This window comes from Molossus molossus, unplaced genomic scaffold, assembly GCF_014108415.1.
Source record: "Molossus molossus isolate mMolMol1 unplaced genomic scaffold, mMolMol1.p scaffold_m16_p_16, whole genome shotgun sequence".
NCBI lineage: Eukaryota > Metazoa > Chordata > Mammalia > Chiroptera > Molossidae > Molossus > Molossus molossus.
Genome location: NW_023425351.1, coordinates 25,002,793 through 25,022,793, shown reverse-complemented (window position 1 = coordinate 25,022,793; position 20,001 = coordinate 25,002,793).

Here is a 20,001-nt window from a genome sequence, read left to right as displayed (position 1 = left end):
GGAAGGAAGGAAGGAAGGAAGGAAGGAAGGAAAGAAAGAAAGAAAGAAAGAAAGAAAGAAAGAAAGAAAGAAGAAAGAAAGAAAGAGAAAGAAAGAAAGAAAGAAAGAAAGAAAGAAAGAAAGAAAGAAGAAAGAAAGAAAGAGAAAGAAAGAAAGAAAGAAAGAAAGAAAGAAAGAAAGAAAGAAAGAAAGAAAGAAAGAAAGAGAGAGGAAGGAAGGGAGGAAGAAAGAGGAAGGAAGGAAGGAAGGAAGGAAGGGAGGGAGGGAGGGAGGGAGGAAGAAAGAAAGAAAGAAAGAAAGAAAGAAAGAAAGAAAGAAAGAAAGAAAGAAAGAAAGAAAGAAAGAAATGCTTAAGTATTGTCCTGGCTGGTTTAACTAAGGGGTGAGAGCATTGGCCCACAGACTGAAGGGTCTCAGGTTCAATTCCTGGTCAAGGGCACACATCTGTGTTGCAGTTTCCATCCTCGATCCCGGTTGGGGTCATTCAGAAGGCAACCAATTTGTGTGTCTCTTTCACATCGATGTTTCTCTCTCTCTACCCCTCACACTCCCGGGCACACCGGGAAAGGCAATGTTCAGAGTGTCACAAAATTTCTAGAGTGAACTTCTGTAGTGCTCACATCAAAATGTTTTAAATCAGCTGACTCAGAAATTCTGCTTCATGGTCAGGAAAACTTTTAGGATATGTGGAACGACTTACTCATTTAACAAATATCTACCCAGTGTTTACTACATGTGAGGCACTTGTGATGGACAAAGACCTGAGTCACCAAGATCTTCCTTCAGGCTAGGACTTGTTGTCCCCATCTATCAGCCCCTGCAGGAAAGGCCTTGGGTGTAGAGACATCTCCTTCCATGTCTCACCTCAATGACTGATGGGGGCAGGGTACAAAAGGCCCAGTCACCCTGGCCCCATGAGGGATGATTCCATCAGCCATTTACCTCAAGAGCTAAGGCAGCCAGACTAGCCCTGCGGCTGGACTCCTTCCTGGGCTTCATCTCGTTCTGCCTCATTCCTTCCACACGTGTTGCTGCAAAGGGTGCGCTCTAATGAGCAATCTACACTCTAGACTCTTCCTGTGTCTGCTCCCTGGAAACCCCACTGCGACAGTTCTCTTCTAGAAGTTGGGGACACTGTGGTGAACAGATAAAGACCCCTGTTCTTGGTGCTTACATGTGATTTAGAGGAAACAGAAAATAAATAAGTAAACAAATAGATGAACAAGATAATTGCAGAGAGCAGTTAAGTGTTGTGAAGATTACAAAAGAGGATAATTTAAGGGAGCAACGATTGTGGGAGCAAGAGGGTGGTATTTTTTGATTGAGAGGTCAGGTAAGAAAATATCTGGGTGTTGCTCAGTGGATTGAGCAACCTCCCACGGACTGGGAGGTCCGGGTTCAATTTCTGCTCAGAGCACATGCTCGGGTTTAGAGCTTGATCCCTAGTAGGGGCATACAGGAGGCCGTCGATCGATGTTTCCCTCTCACATCAATATTTCTATCTCTCTTTCTTCTTCTCTCTCTAACAAAGCAATAAAAAATATTTAAAAAAGAAAATAGAGTCTATCAGCAGGCACCTCATACAGAGTGGGGGTGGGGCCAGCATACGCCCAGCGGGAGGTGAGGCCTAGCCCCGCCCCCTGGGCTCCGCCCTTCAGAGGGAGGGGTCGAGTAGTGTACTCCCCAGGCTGGAGGTGGGGGCCCAGCTCCCTGGGATCTCGCGTTCTGCCCCTGCCGGTTCTGTTTGTGCTCTGCAGCTGCTGCTGCTGTTGCTGTTGGTCTCCTGGCCTGCGAGCCTGGGGCTGCAGGGGCCAGCCCAAGCACGCCTCCTGTGGCCACCGCATCCCAAAGCAGATAGAGTGGGAGGGAGAGAGAAACATTGGCATGAGAGGGACACATCAACTGGTTGCCTCCCACACAACCTGGACCAGGGCTGGGGATGAACTGCAACCGAGGTATGTGCCCTTGGCTGGAATCGACTGGAATTGAACCCAGGGATCCCTGGTACATAGGCCGGCGCTCTAACCGCTGAACCAAACCAGCCAGGGCTCTGTCAGCTTATTATTCACAGATGTAGCTCCTTGGCCTGCTTCTGAGCTGAAACTTCTCATCTCCATTCTTTCCTTCCCCTCCTTCACATCTACAGTTTATGGACCTATGTGACCTGGCTGCTTAGGTCATGCTTCACAGTCAGGTCCTGAGGAAAGAATAATAGTGTTGACTTTAAAGGTCTTCTGTATATGTCTCATGAGCCAATCTAATTAAATAACAAAAAAAAAAAAGAAAAGAAAACGAAAATAACATTTGAGCAGAGAGCTGAATGCAAGAAGGGGTCAGCCAGACAGAGATATGGTGGCAGATGTAGAGTAAATTGCAACGACAAAGACACTACAGTTTTAAAAAATAAAATGTTAAAGCTATTGGGAGAAAATGTCAAGGAATGCCTGTATGATCTTTGAAGTTGGAAGGTTTTGTTTTGATTAACTCATAAAAAATTCAAACCCCACAGAAAATTTAACTATGTTAAAATGTAAAATGTCTGTATTACAAAATATACTATAAACAAAGAGAAAGGGTGAACCACAGATTGGGAAAAATACTTGCAATGCATGTAACTGAAGAAGATTTATTGTCCAAAACATGTAAAGCACCCTACAGCTGGTAAAAAAAGAGCTGGGATCATGGAACCAGGGCTTTTCATTTGTAGCTATAATGTTTCATTTTTATTTCAAATGATTTGAAACAACATATCTGATATCTGAACATTAAGATTCAACAATGTAAATCAGTATTTATTTTAAATGGTCTCTGTATACTTTTAATACCTAAGCAATTTATAATTTAAAAAGAGGAATTCCATGTACTTAGAGCTTAGAGAGCAAGAGGAAGAGACTGCAGGACAGGGATTGGATTTCAGTCTGGTTTTAACAGGAAGCAGGAGGAGGGTCTTAAACACAGGAGTGAGACCACAGTTTTAAAAGAACATTCCGGGTGTTATGTGGAGAATGGATTGCAGAGATGCTAGAGCAGAATGAAGGTGACAGTTGTGAGGTTATTGACACAGTACAGATGAAAGATGATGGCAACTTGATAAACAATAGTGGCAATAGAGATGTGGGTAGCTGTTCTGATTTTGAAATAATTTTGACCTATAGAAAAGATGAAAAAAATAGTACAGAGATTCCTGTATAATTTTCATCTAGCTTCCTCTAGTGTTAACATTTTACATAACCAAAATACAATGGTCAAAAGTGGGAAGTTAACATTGGTGCAATACCATTAGTTGAAGGACAGACCTATTTAATTTTCATCAATTTTCCACTAATGTCCTTATTGTATACCAGGATCCCACACTGCATTGACTTGTCCTGTCTCCATTGTCTCCTCCAGTCTGTGACAGTTCCTCATTCCTTCCTATCTTTCCTAACTTGGAAAATTTTGAGGAGTATTGACTAGCAATTTTGTAGAAGTAAAAGTGAAAACATCTGGCTGGAGTAATCTGTTTTCTCTCTTGAGATTTTTAGTAGTACAGATTGACTTTATTTACCTTTTTTGTTTGCTTTCTAAAGTTAGGTCATTTTCAATGTGTGAGTGAAATAGGATGGGGATAGGTCATGGCTGTGGTCTCAGGTATGGGCGTTGTAGGTACATTGTTACTGGATTAAAACAGGATGACTTTTAGAGAGACCAGCAAAGCAAGCATTCATCAATATTGGTTGTAATATTACTGGAGAGATGCAACAGGTAGGAGTTTAGACCCCATCTCAACATACCATAGCTATTTGCGTGCGCCCAGCCCATGCGCCACACAGGTAAGCTAAAAGGCCATCAAGATGATTCTAGCCCCAGCCACTGTCTGACTTGACTGCATGAGATGCCCTCAGCAAAACTGCCGCCTGAGTCCAGCCAACCCTCAGAGCTGTGAGAGACACTAACAAGCCACGATTGTTGTTGTTGCATGCCACTAAGCTTGGGTAGACAGGTAGTAACTGCTGCCATTACTCGTCCTCGGTTCTGCTTTCATCTTCTTCCAAACAGATGGGCCTTTAATATTTACTTGAGTCATTTGATAAATTTAAAATTTTATCACTCTGTCTATGGCAGAAATTGCTTTTGACGTAAAGGTTTTGTCTTTGTCCTAGGGATCAGTTGGACATATTTTGATCTTTAGAAAAATCTGTTTCTGGGAAAACTCAAATTAACACTATAATCTTTTAAAAGTCGACTGCTAGCCCTGGCCAGTTTGGCTCAGCGGTTAGAGCGTCGGCCTGCGGTCCGGAGAGACCCGGGTTCGGTTCCCGCTAAGGGCACGTACTTCGGTTGCAGTTTGTCCCCGGCCCTGGTTGGTCATGCGGGTGGCAGCGACTCGATGTGTCCCTTCACATCGATGTTTCTCACTCTCTCCCCCTTCCTCTCTCTCCCTCCCACTCTATCTGTACAAAAAATGGAAAAATATCCTCGGGTGAGGATAAAAAAATAAAAAATAAAAGTCTACTGCTATACCAAAGTCTAGAAAATAAACTTCCTGAAAATAACATTTTGTTTTCAAAGTTGTGCATGTCATCTTTACAAAAGAATGAAAATATATACCATAAGAAAAATTAAGGTATATTATGACAATCATCATAATTTTAAGTACAAAAATTAGTTTTTTGTTGTTTAATATTATTTATCTAAGTGTAAATCTATCTCTTCTGCTGAAATAGCATTAAATAGCTGTTTAATGCTATTTCAATAGTATGTAAACTTGCCTTCTACATACTCTATTGAACAGATCTGTTAGAGCTGCTTTGTCACTTACTCTATTCTGACATGATGCAATTTAGTTCTTAAAATTAAAAATAGTTTCCAAATGCCACTATCATTTGCCTTTATGGCCACTTAACAGCATGATAATTATGTAATTGATGGAGCCACATAATTTTTATTTGACATAGTAACTAAACAATGAAGAGATAACTTCTTTAACAATATTAGATTGTGAAAATTAATAAACAGAAACCTCATTGAAAATGGACTTGGGAGGCTAGAAGAGACCTCTCAGTCACATGTCACTCAACACACATGACTGACCCCTACAGATAGAAAGTACCTTGCATATTCAACAGGAAGTGATACTACTTCACTACCTCAGCAGGAGGAAGAAAAGATTCCTCTTTGCTCAGTAACAGCTCAGCCAATGGGAGACTACCATAACTCAGTCAATGAAAAGTCACTATACTCTAAACTTCCCATTTTTTCTATTAGACTCTTCATTTATAACAGCTCCCCCCAAGTCCATAAAAGAGCATTATTTTCCTTTGTTTCTCTGGACTTGTTGGTGGTTTGCTATTAGACTATATGTCCCAAATTGCAAAATAAATCCATTTTTCTGGAGAAATACCTAGCTATTTAAGGTAAACAACATAAAATATTTTTTGTGCCCTGGCCGGTTTGGCTCAGCGGTTAGAGCTTCGGCCTGCGGTCCGGAGAGACCCGGGTTCGGTTCCCGCTAAGGGCACGTACTTCGGTTGCAGTTTGTCCCCGGCCCTGGTTGGTCGTGCGGGTGGCAGCCACTAGATGTGTCCCTTCACGTCGATGTTTCTCTCTCTCTCTCCCCCTTCCTCTCTCTCCCTCCCACTCTATCTGTACAAAAAATGGAAAAATATCCTCGGGTGAGGATAAAAAATATATATATATATTTTTTTTGTGTGTGAATTTTACACTATATAATGGTGGAAAGGCATATCTGTGAAGTACAGATGTTTTATAACATCATATTTGAAAATATGTCCATCAAATATCGATCCATTAACAGTTTTTGGTTTCTTGGAGATCACTGCACATCCTCTCATCTTGTATCTCCCAACCACATATAAAGAATTTTAAAAATAGTATGTTATTGCCACAATATTACAACATCACCAGCCACTCTACAACTTTGTGGCACATTATAATAGGCAACTATGTTTCAATTCTGCATCTGAGGGTCAGATGGGGTGGCTCTGCTCCTTGTGACTCATTCTAGGGCCACATGTCCCTTTCTGTTCTTCTCATGAGGATGGCAGAAGAATAAAAAACTCAAAAGTGCAAGTGTACTTCCAAGCTCCATTCATTAACATTCTAAAATTCTATTGGCCAAAGCAAGACACATGGCCCAAAGTTCATGGGTGGAGGAGATGTGAGGGCGTGGCAATCATATAGATGCCTAATTCTGCTACAAGGGAGTGAAACATTAGGACCAAAAAGTCAATCCATCATAAATGGTCAATGAGGACAGTTATGCTCCCTTGAACTATGAATCCTATATATAGTTCACCAGGATAATGTCTAGAGCCAAACCCTGTATCCTAGCCAGGTCAGTGGCCCAGACCTAACTCTACTTCTTATTTAGGTCTCATTCCAGGTCAAAGATTATACTTTCCCTCATCCAGACCTGACTCCATAATGCAATAGTACACTGCTATGCTGTTATCCTCAGATATTCTAAAGCAGTAATGTAATATAAAATTTTCCCAGGACATCATAATGAAATACATAAAAGAAGTATTAAAAGCATGATTTTAGAATGACAAAAGCAGTAGTAACTACTACCATTAATTGACAGCTTAATCTATGACAAGCATTGTGTTGAGTATTTTACAGAACTATTTTACAAGACAGGAGCTATTCATATGGAGTTACTCTAAAATATGAATTGCCCATCTTATAAGTAGGGGCTTTTAGTGGTAATATTTTATACACACTACTAAACCCTAATTGAATATAAGAAACATTTTCATTTTAGCTACCATTTTTCTGGTAAAATCAAAATTGATGACTCTTTCAAGATTGCCCTTTTCAGTCTAAGACTTTTTTTTTTTAATTTAATTTTTTCTTATCCTCACCCAAGGACGTTTTTCCATTTTTTGTTCAGATAGAGTGGGAGGGAGAGAGAGGAGAGAGAGAGAAAGAAACATCAATGTGAAAGGGACACATCGAGTGGCTGCCTCCCGCATGCATGACCCAACCAGTGTCGGGGACAAATTGCAACCAAGGTACATGCCCTTAGCAGGAACCGAACCTGGGTCTCTCTGGACCACAGGTTGATGCTCTAACCGCTGAGCCAAACCAGCCAGAGTGAGACTTTTTATTTCCTAGGACTCTATATTTTTAGTAGAAAAACAAAGAGAGAGAAAATGTGGAGCTGATGTATTGAAATTATAAATTAGTTCCTGCTACAAGATGCCCAGAGCACCCCTGTTTCCTGTCCTTTGGTTCTTCAGCTGATTTTTTGTTAATGAATTATTCCAGGTGCTTCCAAAAGTGAATGTTTGCTGAAGTTTTCAGAGCATTTCTCTTGCTTTCCACCATGAACTCTAATTGACACATATCTATCCCATATGAGTGAGTGAGCTAAAGTCACATAAAATGTCATCACTCAATAAATAAGATCCTTACGGGGAGGGTGGGATGATGTTTTTCATCTATGTATATTCAATGTCTAAAACAAATTCCTGGAGTATAACACGCTATAGACCACATGTTTGTTTCCCTCCAAAATCCATATGTTAAAATCTAATCACCAATGTAATGGTACTTGGAGGCGGAACCTTTGAGAGGTGCTTAGGTCATTACGAATGAGGGTAATACCTTATAAAAAAGACCCCGCAAAGCTCTCTCACCCCTTCCACCACACGAAGACACAATGAAGAGACAGCCATCTATGAACTGAAAAACAGATTAGACACCAGAAATGCTGGCATCTTGATCTTAGACTTCCTAGCTTCCAGAACTGTGACAAATAAATTCTATTGTTTATAAGCTACGCTGTCTATGAGAGTTTATTATAGCAGCTTGAAGGACTAAGACAACACATAATTTATTGTTTCCAGATTTCCATGCAGACCTTCTGGCTCCATTTATTTATTTTTTATTCATTTTTTTAATCCTTACCCCAGGATATTTCTCCATTTCTCTTCAGATAGAGTGAGAGGGAGGGAGTGGAGAGAGAGAGAGAGAGAGAGAGAGAGAGAGAGGGAGGGAGACAGAGGGAGAGAGACAGAGAGTGAAGAGAGAGAGAGAGAGAGAGGGATATCAGTGTGAGAGAGACACATAGATTGTTGCCTCCCACATGACCACGACCAGGGCCAGGGACAAAATGCAACCAAGGTATGTGCCCTTGACCAGAATCAAACCTATGACTCTTTGGTCTGCGGGCCGACGCTCTAACTGCTGAGGCAAACTGGCCAGGGCACCATTTATTTAAAGATGACACTTATCAGCCCTGGCTGGGTGGCTCAATTGGTTGGAGCCTCATTCCATACACCAAAGGTTGTGAGTTTGATTCCCGGTCAGGGCACATACCCAGGCTGCATGTTCCGTCCCTAGTCCGGGAGTGTTAGGAAGGCAATGGATCCTTGTTTCTCTCACATTAATCTTTCTCTCTCTGTCTCTTCCTCTCTCTTTAAAAATCAATATGAACATATCCTCAGGTGAGGATTTTTAAAAAATAAAATAAAATAAAAATAAAGATGACATCTATCACTCACCTTTATCCTATAGCTATTCTTCACCTTCCCTGAATTCAGTAAATTTTAACCTAAGAAGATCGGGAGCTCAGATTATTTCTCGGTAAATATTCAATAATCAAAATTATTCTATGAGGGCTTATGTTAAATGTAGGGCCTCTGTTAATAAAATGTATACCAACTAATTACAAAGAGAGCTGCCCCCCCCCAAAAAAAATAATAATAATTTCAAAGTTTCCTTAGCCTGGAATGAAAATCTCTATAGAATAATAACCATTGTCTATAATACTATGACATAGATAAAGAAAACAGAGACTTTCTTAAATCTAAGTTAGCTTCAAAACAGTAGAAACATTATTCCAAAACCATCCTGGGTATTGTCAGTTCCCAAAATAACTTGAACAAGATTTAGGAAAATATTCTTTAAGGGAATATATTCTTAATCTGCAAAATAAGATTCAAATGCAACATGAAGAGAATAACTAAACTTTTCAACACCAAAAATTAAAGAAAGAATTTATTAATACTATTTTTGAGAATTAAAAATAATCTTGTAACATTTATTAGGAGGGGGATTCTATTCATAGCTATTATGTCCATTATAGAAGAATGGAAAATATTTTTTTAAATTCTAAGAAAAATTATCTATAATTTTTCAACTATAGGTCACAGGAAACCCCAATTCAAGTTGCTAGAGCAAAGAGGAGAGCTATGAGCTCCTAGGCCTGACAGAGCAGGGCTTGGACTAGCTTCAGGCGCTAGTTGATTTGAGGTCAAATGATGTTCCCAAGACCAGATTTCTGCCTCTCCACCTCTGGCTTTGCTGTCCATGAGGTTGGCTCCATTCTCAGACTGTTCTTTTGGGCTTCAGCTTGGCTACACTCCAGCTGACCTTACTTCCAGTTTCTTATTTCCAGTTCCAAATCTTGCGGGAAAGACAGACTTTGCAACCCTGGTGGCTGAAGCCAAAGCTTCAGAACTCAGTTGGTTTTGAATGGGCCTAGCCCTGCATCCCTCACAGGTTCAGTGTGCTGACTGACGGCAGACCAGGGGTGACACCAGCCTCCCAGGCGACAAATGCTGCAAGCAGTGGAGAGCTGGATGCCAGAATGAGAACTGGGGCTGACGCATGACGGGAAAGGACTAGGAATGAGAGATAAATCACAAATGTCTGCTACTATAATACCATCATCACTGAAAGAGAGCAGCCATTAATGTTTTCTTGTATGTATGTGTACACACTACACGCTCATGCAATTGTAAGAAATTAGAAATTAAAAAACTGACTTATAGAAACTGTATACTAAATATAAAATTTTGTATTATGCCATTTATATGAACTTTTTAAATTAGTATAAAAGATGAGAGTGTGTGCCTGCAGCTGGAGGTGGAAAATAGGGATGTTCTCTGTCTTGATTATGATGATGCTTATAACTTGTCAAAACTCAGAAAACTATACTCTCAAAATGGGTGAATCTTATTTTAAGTTATACATAACTAAAGTGGAAAATAAAACTAAGCTAAAAACTAAAGTATAGTCTTCTCTTTTCACTTTATAATGTATAAGAAGCCTTGTTGCCCTGGGCAGTTTGCTCAGCGGTTAGAGCGTTGGCCTGCGGACCAGAGAGTCCTGGGTTCAGTTCCCATTAAGGGCACGTACTTCGGTTGCAATTTGTCCCTGGTCCCAGCTGGGGTTGTGTGGGTGGCGACCAGTCGATGTGTCTCTTTACATCCATGTTTCTCTCTCCCTCTCTTCCCCCCTCTCTCCCACTTTATCTGAAGATAAATGCAAAAAAAAAAAAAAAAAATGTCCTCAGGTGAGGATTAAAAAAAAAGAATCACTGTTGTGTGAGAAGAAACTGTCTTCAAATCAACAATGAGCATATATAGTCCAAAAATCATAGAATTGGTAAAGCTATGTTAAAATTTCAAAATCAAACTCAGAAACATATAAAAACTCAAAAAATATATCCAAGTTCATGAATTTTGCATCAGAGAGTCAGAGCTACTAATCTGTCTGCAAAATTGTTTGTACATTGTATCTGTGCAAATCGTTCATGACTAATTTTAATGTTTTCCTTAATTCATTCAAGAAATAAGTATAACGAAAACTAATGTTTCAGATAGGGCCAGAATCAAAAGACAGGCAAGGCATGATAAATCATCCTTATTCATTTTACATGGCTGATACATTGACATTTTCCTCAGTTGAAAACAACTTTGATAACAGTACCACCATGGTCAGGAAATAGTAGTGACTAATACTAAGCAGGGACAGAGTTGGTTAGAAAAGTCGGGTTCATATTAAAATGATAATGTAGCAAATATATATATATATATATATATATATACACACACACATCTGGTTTAGATTTGTTAAGAATAAAATATCTAACATAAAAGAAAGTTTCTACCAATGCTACTAACTGTGCATATTTGATTTCTTATCTCCACAACTTCTTCACTACACTTATTACTTGGAGGGTCTCATTACTCTTTTTTTTTTCTTAATCCTCACTTGAGGATATTTTTCTATTTATCTTCAGATAGAGTGAGAGGGATGGAGAGAGAGGAAGAAAGGGAGAAAGAGAGAAACATCAATGTGAGAGAGACACATCGACTGGTTGCCTTCCGATGACCCCAACAGGGCCTGGGACAAACTGCAGCCGAGGTACAGTTCTTGACCGGAACTGAACCTGAGACTCATTGGTCTGTGGGATGATGCTCCAACCACTGAGCAAAAACAGCCAGGGCTCATCACTCTTCTTATAATCCCTGTTTTAATCAAATTTTGGGATCTTGAAACTCAGGGATGTAGCACTCCCAGGACACTACAGTGAGATGTGCTAGACACATACATGAGAAATGAGTTCTGTGATCAAAAAAAAAAAAAATCCGTTTCGTCCAGATACTGCAGAGAAGATCATTTCTCAACTGTGTCTCCTTGGGCACAGGAGTACGTTTACTGTTAGTATTACTAAATATTTATGTGAATTTTGGGATGATCCAAAGTCCCTAAATAACTTTTATATGCCATCTCTCTCAATGGCTTGCCTAGAGTGGCATTTTTTATACATTTTACAAATGTAGGCATAAATAAAAATGGTGAAGAGACATGGTCTGTAAGTATCAACACAGACAAAGGTTTTACTTACTATTCCTGGCCCACTGAGCCAAGTCAAGAAACACAGCTGAAGTGGGCAAAGCAATAGCATCACCATGTTGCATATTTAGTCATTTGGGACACATTTATGTATGTTGGTGCTTGTGTCCTTTTAACAGAATTTCATCTTCAAAAACAAACAAACACAAAACAAAATTTCCCTGTTCCTGGCTTTCAAAAGATGTTCCCAACTTGTTTTGTACTTTTCCTACCCCAGTTCTGAAGTCAATCATTTTTCCAAGGAGCCCTGGTACTTACTCTGGGGAATGGTGTTACATACAGAGCAAGATCTGAGGTAGCCATTGCTCCTGAAATGTATCTGCTTCTAGGACCTTTCAGCAGATAAAGCTGGAACACACATACACATACCATATAAAAGTATGCACATGAATGCACATGTACACATACATACACATTTTAGAATTCATGAGCTCACACTAATATTCCCCATTCTACTTTATCTCTACAGGGATCGTCCTTGCCTTTTCTCATTCCATACACGTATGACCTTCCTTACACCATGAGAACCCTGGCTCCCCAAAACAGTAACCCATTTACTCATTTGCCCAGTCCTAGAACACAACTAAAATAATTGCAGACTTGCTCCACTCATGCTAATGCAAAAAAAATAGACCTAATAAAGGTGATTAAATATTTGCTTGCCATTTTCACACTATCACTACCTCCCAAGTCTGAGGCTACATGGTCAAATACTGTGTTCACAAAATGCTAAAATCTATCCCTCCTCTTTAGTGTGGCTATGTTATTCATTTGAAATACAGTTGTTTTTCTCCACAACTTCCTCACTACATTTATTACTTAGTCTCTTTACTCTTCTTATAATCCCTGTTTTAATTGAATTTGGCATTTTAAAACTCAGACATGTAGCACTTCCAACACACTACAGTTAGATGTGATAGAGGTGTGGTTTCAGCTCACTTTCTGTTTTAGTTTTTTCATTCCCATCTTTGTTGATTTTATTATATATATTTTTTTAATTTTAAATTTTTTTATTAATTTATTTTTGTTACAGATGTTTTTCCTTCCTCCCCCCATTGACACCCCCTCCCAATTCATCCCCCCAACCCTGTCCCCAGCATTGTTGTCTATGTCCATGGTTACGCATACATGTATATAAGTTCTGTGGTTTATTTCTTCCCTCCCCGCTGACCCCCTCTTCTGAGGTTTGTCAGTCTGTACCCTACTCTGGGGTCTGTTTTGTTCATCAGTTTGTTTTGTTCATTATATTCCACAAATAAGTGAGATCATGTCATATTTGTCTTTCTCTGCTTGGTTTGTTTCACTTAGGATAGTATTCTCCAGATCCTTCATGACGTCTCAAAGGATAAGAGATCTTTCTTTCTTTCTTATAGCTGCATAGTGTTTCATTGTGCATATGTACCACAGCTTTTTTATCCACTCATCTATTGATGGACACCTGGGCTGTTTCCAGATATTGGCAATTATAAATAGAGCTGCTATGAACATAGGGGTACATATATTCTTTCTGATTGGTGTTTCCGGCTTCTTAGGGTATATTCTAATATGTGGAACATTAGCAGAGTTCCAAAAGTAAAAATATTCCAAAAGATGCTCAGAAAAATGTCGCTTCCTCCTGTATTTCTTCCAACTCTGTTCCCTGTACTAACCACTGTAGGTGACTAACTTCATTGTCTCTGGTTTATCCTTCCTGAGCAACCCTTAGTAAAGACATTCACACACACATGTAATTAGTATGTATAAAATTCCTTCTTCTTTATTAAAGTAACATACCACATTTGTTCTATAAATGCTCTTTTGCACTCTGCTATTCTTATTTAGCAATATATTCAGAAAATCACTTCATATCAGTTCATAGAAATTATCCCATTCTTTGTTACATCTGCACAGTACTCCACTGTGTCTCTTCAACCTGTCTCCTACATTTGGAGATTTAGGTATATTTCAATGTTTGTTGGAATTTTTAAATTTATCCACTTAGGTGTAATTTGACAACTATGAGATTCTCTGTCTCCTAATGAGGCTGAAAGTGTGAGTTTTGTGTGATTTTATTTACTGTTGTTGATTTTATGTCATTTGAGGAGGATGTGGGAGATTGACAGTCAGGTGGCCACCATTAACCTCCAGATTACCAACTGCATTTTTAAATTTCAGAAATTATTTTTCTTTACTTCTTTTTTATGTCAATCTATTCTTATTTTACAGAGCAATAAATTCTAAATCTCTTTGAGAATATTAATAAGATTTAAAATGTTATTCTTCTGATCTTTGAATTATCTGTTTTCTCCAGGATCCAGTTGTCTTCTTTTGTGCCTTTTTTGTCCTTGAAAACAAATGGTTGTTGATTACCCATTCTCATTCATGAATGCAGGGATGAGTTACTAACGTGGGTATGTGTGTGGATATCCTCTGAATCTGTACAGGCTAATTTCCCTACTAAGTCCCTTACCTGAATGGAAAAGTTGGCGGCAACATCCATGTGCATGGGTGCTCCCTGTCATTTGTCAAACAGAATACTTTCCCACTCCCATCCCAGCCACCAACAAAAAGGGCTTTACTTTGGGGTGCCTATATCCACACTCAGATCCCTGGATTCCTCACATACATCAGCTGGCATTTTTAGAGGTCACTACTCCAGTTTTATTCTAGAAACAATCACAAGGCAATGAAGAGATGATGGTAAAAAATGAGGGTGAGAGTCCAAGCTCAAAACACTTCTTTAGAAGACTCTTTAATTAACCATCTACCAATTCTTATCTTCTCTCTCACCAGCTCTTGGTCTGTAATCTTTCCATGGCTATGGCACTAGCTGCTACCTTCACTGTAGACACTTTCCGGATATTCTTTTGGAATAGTAAAAGTTGATCTTTTAATGTTATCTTTTTTGTTTTCCATCTTTGAGAAACTGGTTTTGATATCTGATCTTTTGTTTTCTTCTCTTCTTTCATGGCTATCATAAATTAATTTCATTTTCGATTTTCTTCTAGTGATTTCAATGGAATGTGTGGAGGGAACAGAGGTCAATGTGAATACTTAGTTCAACAAGCTTGTATACTTCTTTGCTGTTTTCAGAGCATGGATAGCACAATGAGCTCTGCATAAGTGGGTGGGGTTAGACTGCACTGTTCATGGCGAGTGCTAATGAGCCTTTGTACCCTGGATGATAACTGTGGTTCCCAGGAACCATGTTAGAAGTTGCGTGCAGTCTCGGGACACATGCTATTGAAGATGGAAGAGCTAATGGAGTGGAATAAAGCCGGATTGCTTATCCCAGTTGTACAGTTTCCCAGTGGAAGGTTTGCCTTCCAGTAAGTTCACCCCTGTCTATACCACAACCATTCAGTGCCACCACCCTAGAACATGAAGGGGCTTTGTCTGCTGACAGGAATTCATTCCCCTCGTCTTCCCACTTCCAATGCTTCTGTTCACAGAGAACATCTGAAAACTCAGCTTTTCTCACTACACTAATGATATCCATCCTCTATACTTGATGATTTCAGACATGAAGTAGAGTCTCCTGCACTGAATTAGCCTCAAGATTCAGATACCCAAAAATAACCAGGCTGCTTTTTCTATTTCCACACACTGCCTGCCATTCCATATCAGTAGCAGTAATATTCCAGCTTTAAACATCTTTATTCGATTAAGGAGAACATTGACTATTTCTCAAAGAGCATTAAATTGTAATGGCAGTTTAACTCAGTTTTAGGGATTTCACATAGAATCACTTTAATTTTTAGTATTAATTGTACAAACTGAAAGATCCTAGCAAATGAAAGCTATTTTCCTTCACAGGTAAAAAGAGAGAAGGAATTTTAACATTTGATAAAAACCAAAACTCAGTTCATTGTTGAAGTATCTTGTATTCATTAGACAAAAAGGAGTGGAGACAGAATCCCTCCTGCTCAGTCTCTCTTATAGGCTTTTAATCTATTCATGTTGCATTATGCCTGTTACAGTGATCAACCACTAACACTATCCATTCTCTAGTTCATATTTCCCTTTTTAAAACTCCCCATATGAAGTTGAAACTGGCCTTCTCCTGCTTTGCAGATTGCTTATTAATGATCACATATCAAAAGTGTGCTGCGGGAATCTCAAGCTCAGATGAAAAATGATTTTTTTTCCTCAGGAATCTGACTCACAATCTACTTACTCAATGAATGTTTTGTTGTTGGTGGTTTTGATTTGCAATGTGTCATATATTAACTTGAATTCACATGCAGAGAAAAAAGACTTGTCACTGTCATAATCATACCTTTTGGAAATATACTAAGGAGAGGGTCTCAAGCATGAGTTTCTAATGCCATGTAAAATTCTGTTTGATTCTTTATCTATCTCTCTTTTCTTTCCCACTTTTTCATCTGTCACTTAGCATGCTGATGGGTGAGTGTTTCAAAAAGACCAAAAGAACAGATATGGACATAAAGTTGATGGGAGTTTACCGAACTCCAGTGAAGTCTTTGATATACAAGGGATTTAAAAAAAAAAAAAAAAAAAAGGGAATTTAGAATTTTCAACTTCAAAGTCTTATCACTATGCCTCTTTTTGTAATTTTTTAAAAATTTTTTTATTAATTAATTTTTGTTACAGATGTTTCTCCTTTTCCCCCCACTGATTCCCCAATCCCCCTCCCTCCCTGCCCTGTCTCCAGCTTTGTTGTCCATGTCCATTGTTCATGCATACATGCATATAAGTTCTGTGGTTTATCTCTCACCCCTCCTCCCCCCTCTTCTGGGGATTATCAGTCTGTACCCCACTTTCATGTTTCTGGGAATGCCCCATTCCTCAGACTGTTATGTTCATTATATTCCACAAATAAGTGAGATCATATGATACTTTTCTTTCTCTGTTTGGCTTGTTTCACTTAGGATAATACTTTCCAGGTCCCTCCATGTAGTCTAAAATGATAAGAGATCTGTCTTTCTTACAGGTGCATAGTACTCCATTGTGTATATGTAACACTGCTTTTTTTATCCATTTGTCTACTGATGGACATTTTGGCTGTTTCCAGATCTTAGCTATTGTAAATAGTGCTGCTACAAACATGGGGGTACACATATTCTTTCTGATTGGTGTTTCAGGCTTCTTAGGGTATATTCCTAGAAGTGGGATCACTGGATCAAATGGAAGTTCAATTTTTAATTTTTTGAAGTAACACCATATTGTTTTCCATAGTGCTGCACCAGTCTGCATTCCCACCAGCAGTGTACTAGAGTCCCCTTTTCTCCATACCCTCGCCAACATTTGTTGTTTGATGATTTGTTGATGGCTGCCATTCTGACAGGTGTGAGGTAATACCTCATTGTTGTTTTAATTTGCATCTCTCTGCTGATTAGTGATGTTGAGATTTCTTCATATGTCTCTTAGCCATTTGTATGTCCTGTTTGGAGAGGTGTCTATTTAGTTCCTCTGCCCATTTTTTAATTGGGGTCTTTGTCTTCCTTTTATTGAGCTGTATGAGTACTCTATATATATTGGAAACTAACCCCTTATCTGATATATCATTGGCAATGATGCTTTCCCATACAGTGGGTTGCCTTTCCATTTCGATGATTGTATCTTTTGCTGTGCAGAAGCTTTTGAGTTTGATGTAGTCACATGTGTTCATTTTCTCCTTTGTTTCTGTTACCTTAGGTGATGTATCAGTGAAAATTCTGTTGTGGATGATGATGAAATTTTGTTGCCTACACTTTCTTCTAGGATTTTTATGGACTCATGAGTCACATTGAAGTCTTTTATCCATTTTGAGTTTATTCTTGTGTAGGGTGTAAGTTGATGGTCTAGTTTCATTTTTTTGCATGTAGCTGTCCAATTTTCCCAATACCATTTATTAAAGAGGCTGTCTTTATTCCACTGTATGCTCTTGCCCTCTTTGTCAAATAATAATTGAGCATATTGCCTTGGGTCCATTTCTGGGTTCTCTGTTCTGTTCCACTTGTCTATATGCCTGTTCTTGTGCCAGTGCCAGGCTGTTTTGATTACAGTGGCTTTGTAGTATAACCTGAAATCGGGTAATGTGATCCCTCCAACTTTGTTCTTCTTTTTAAAGATTGCTGTGGCTACTTGAGGTCTTTTTGGGTTCCATATGAACTTTTGAAGTATTTATTCTAGTTCTGTGAAGTGTGCCGTTGGTATTTTGATGAGGATTGCATTGAATCTATAGATTGCTTTGGGTAGAATGTTAATTCTTCCAATCCATGAATAGTGTATGTGTTCACTGTTTTATATCTTCTATTTTTTTTTTTTCAATGACCTGTAGTTTTCTGGGAATAGGTCCTTTATTTCTTTGGTTAAGTTTATTCCTAGGTATCTTAATTTTTTTTGCCGCATTGGTAAATGGGATTGTTTTCTTAGTTTCTCTTTCTGTGAGTTCATCATTGGTGTATAAGAATGCCATCGATTTCTTGACGTTAATTTTGTATCCTGCTACTTTTCCAAATTTATTTATTAAGTCTAGTAGATTTTTGATGGAGTCTTTGGGGTTTTCTATGTATAGTATCATGTCATCTGAGAATAATGACAGTTTCACTTCCTCCTTTCCAATTTGGATCCCTTTTATTTTTTCTTTTTGTCTGTTTGCTGTGGCTAAGACTTCCAGTACTATGTTAAATAAGAGTGGTGAAAGTGGGCATCCTTGCCTTGTTCCTATTCTTAAGGGAAATGCTTTAATTTTTGCCCATTGAGTATGATGATGGCTGTAGGTCTTTCATATATGGCCTTTATTATGTCTAGATATGATCCCTCTATTCCCACATTGCTGAGTGTTTGTATCAGAAATGGATGCTGGATTTTGTCAAAGGCTTTTTCGGCATCTTTTGATATGATCATGTGGTTTTTATTCTTCGTTTTATTTATGTGGTGTCTCACGTTTCTTGATTTCCAAATATTGTACCAGCCTTGCATCCCTGGGATGAATCCCACTTGGTCATGGTGAATAATTTTTTTGGTATATTGCTGGATCCATTTTGCTAGTGTTTTGTTCAGGATTTTGGCATCTATGTTCATCAGGGATATTGGCCTGTATTTTTTTGTTGTTGTTGTGTCTTTTTCTGGTGTTGGAATTAGAATTATGCTGGCTTCATAAAACGAGTTTGGAAGTCTTCCTTTTTCTTGAATTTTTTGAAATAGTTTTAGGAGAATGGGTGTTAGCTCTTTTTTAAATGTTCAGTAAAGCTCCCCTGTGAAGCCATCCGGGCCTGGGCTTTTGTTTGTTGGGAGAGTCTTGATTACATCTTCAATTTCTTCTGTTGTTATTGGTCTGTTCAAGCTTTCTATCTCTTCCTGGTCCAGTTTTGGGAAACTATGTGTTTCTAGAAATTTGTCCATTTCACTTAGATTGTCGATTTTTTTGTTTTATAATTGTCCATAGTAGTTGTTAATGATCTTTTGTATTTCTGTGGTGTCAGTTGTTGCCTCTCCTCTTTCATTTCTAATTTTATGTATTTGGGTTCTCTCTCTTTGTTTCTTGGTGAGTCTAGCTAAGGGTTCATCAATCTTGTTTATCTTTTCGAAAAACCAGCTCTTTGTTTCATTGATCCTTTGAATTGTTTTTTTTTTTTTTTTTTTTTTTTGGGGGGGACTCTGTGTCATTTATTTCTGCTCTGATCTTTACTATTTCCTTCCTCTACTTGCTCTGAGGTTTTCTTTTTGTTTGCTCTCTAGGTCTTAAAGTTGTGAGGTTAGACAGTCTATTAAAGATTTTTTTGTTTTTTGATGTAGTCCTGTAGTGCTATGAACTTCCCTCTCAGAACTGCTTTCGCTGCATCCCAAAATAGATTTTGTTGTGTGTTCATTTTTGTTTCCAGGAAGTTTTTAATTTCTTCCTTGATCTCCTCAGTAACCCATTCACTGTTTAATAACATGCTATTTAGCTTCCATGTGTTCAAATGTCTTTGCATGTTCTTGTTGCAATTGATTTCTAGTTTCATGCCATTGTGATCTGAGAAGATGCTTGATATGATTTCAATCTTCTTGAACTTGTAGAGACTTAGTTTGTGTCCTAACATGTGGTCTATGTTTGAGAATGTCCCATGTGTACTTGAGAAAAATGTGAATTCTGTAGTTTTGGGGTATAATTCTCTGTAGATATCTATTAAATCCATTTGGTCTAGTGCTTCATTTAAAGTCTCTGTTTCCTTGCTAATTTTTTGTCTAGAGGATCTATCCATCACTATACCTCTTGAATCAAAAATTAAAATGTATAAATAGCCTTCTGTCTCAAAACTATGAAAATTTTATGAAGACTTTTGAATCTACAATAGTCTACCCATTCTATTTGTACTCAGCTTTATAGAAGAGAAATTAAAAGCATGGGTTTTATCTTCAGAGACACCAGGGTTCTAAATG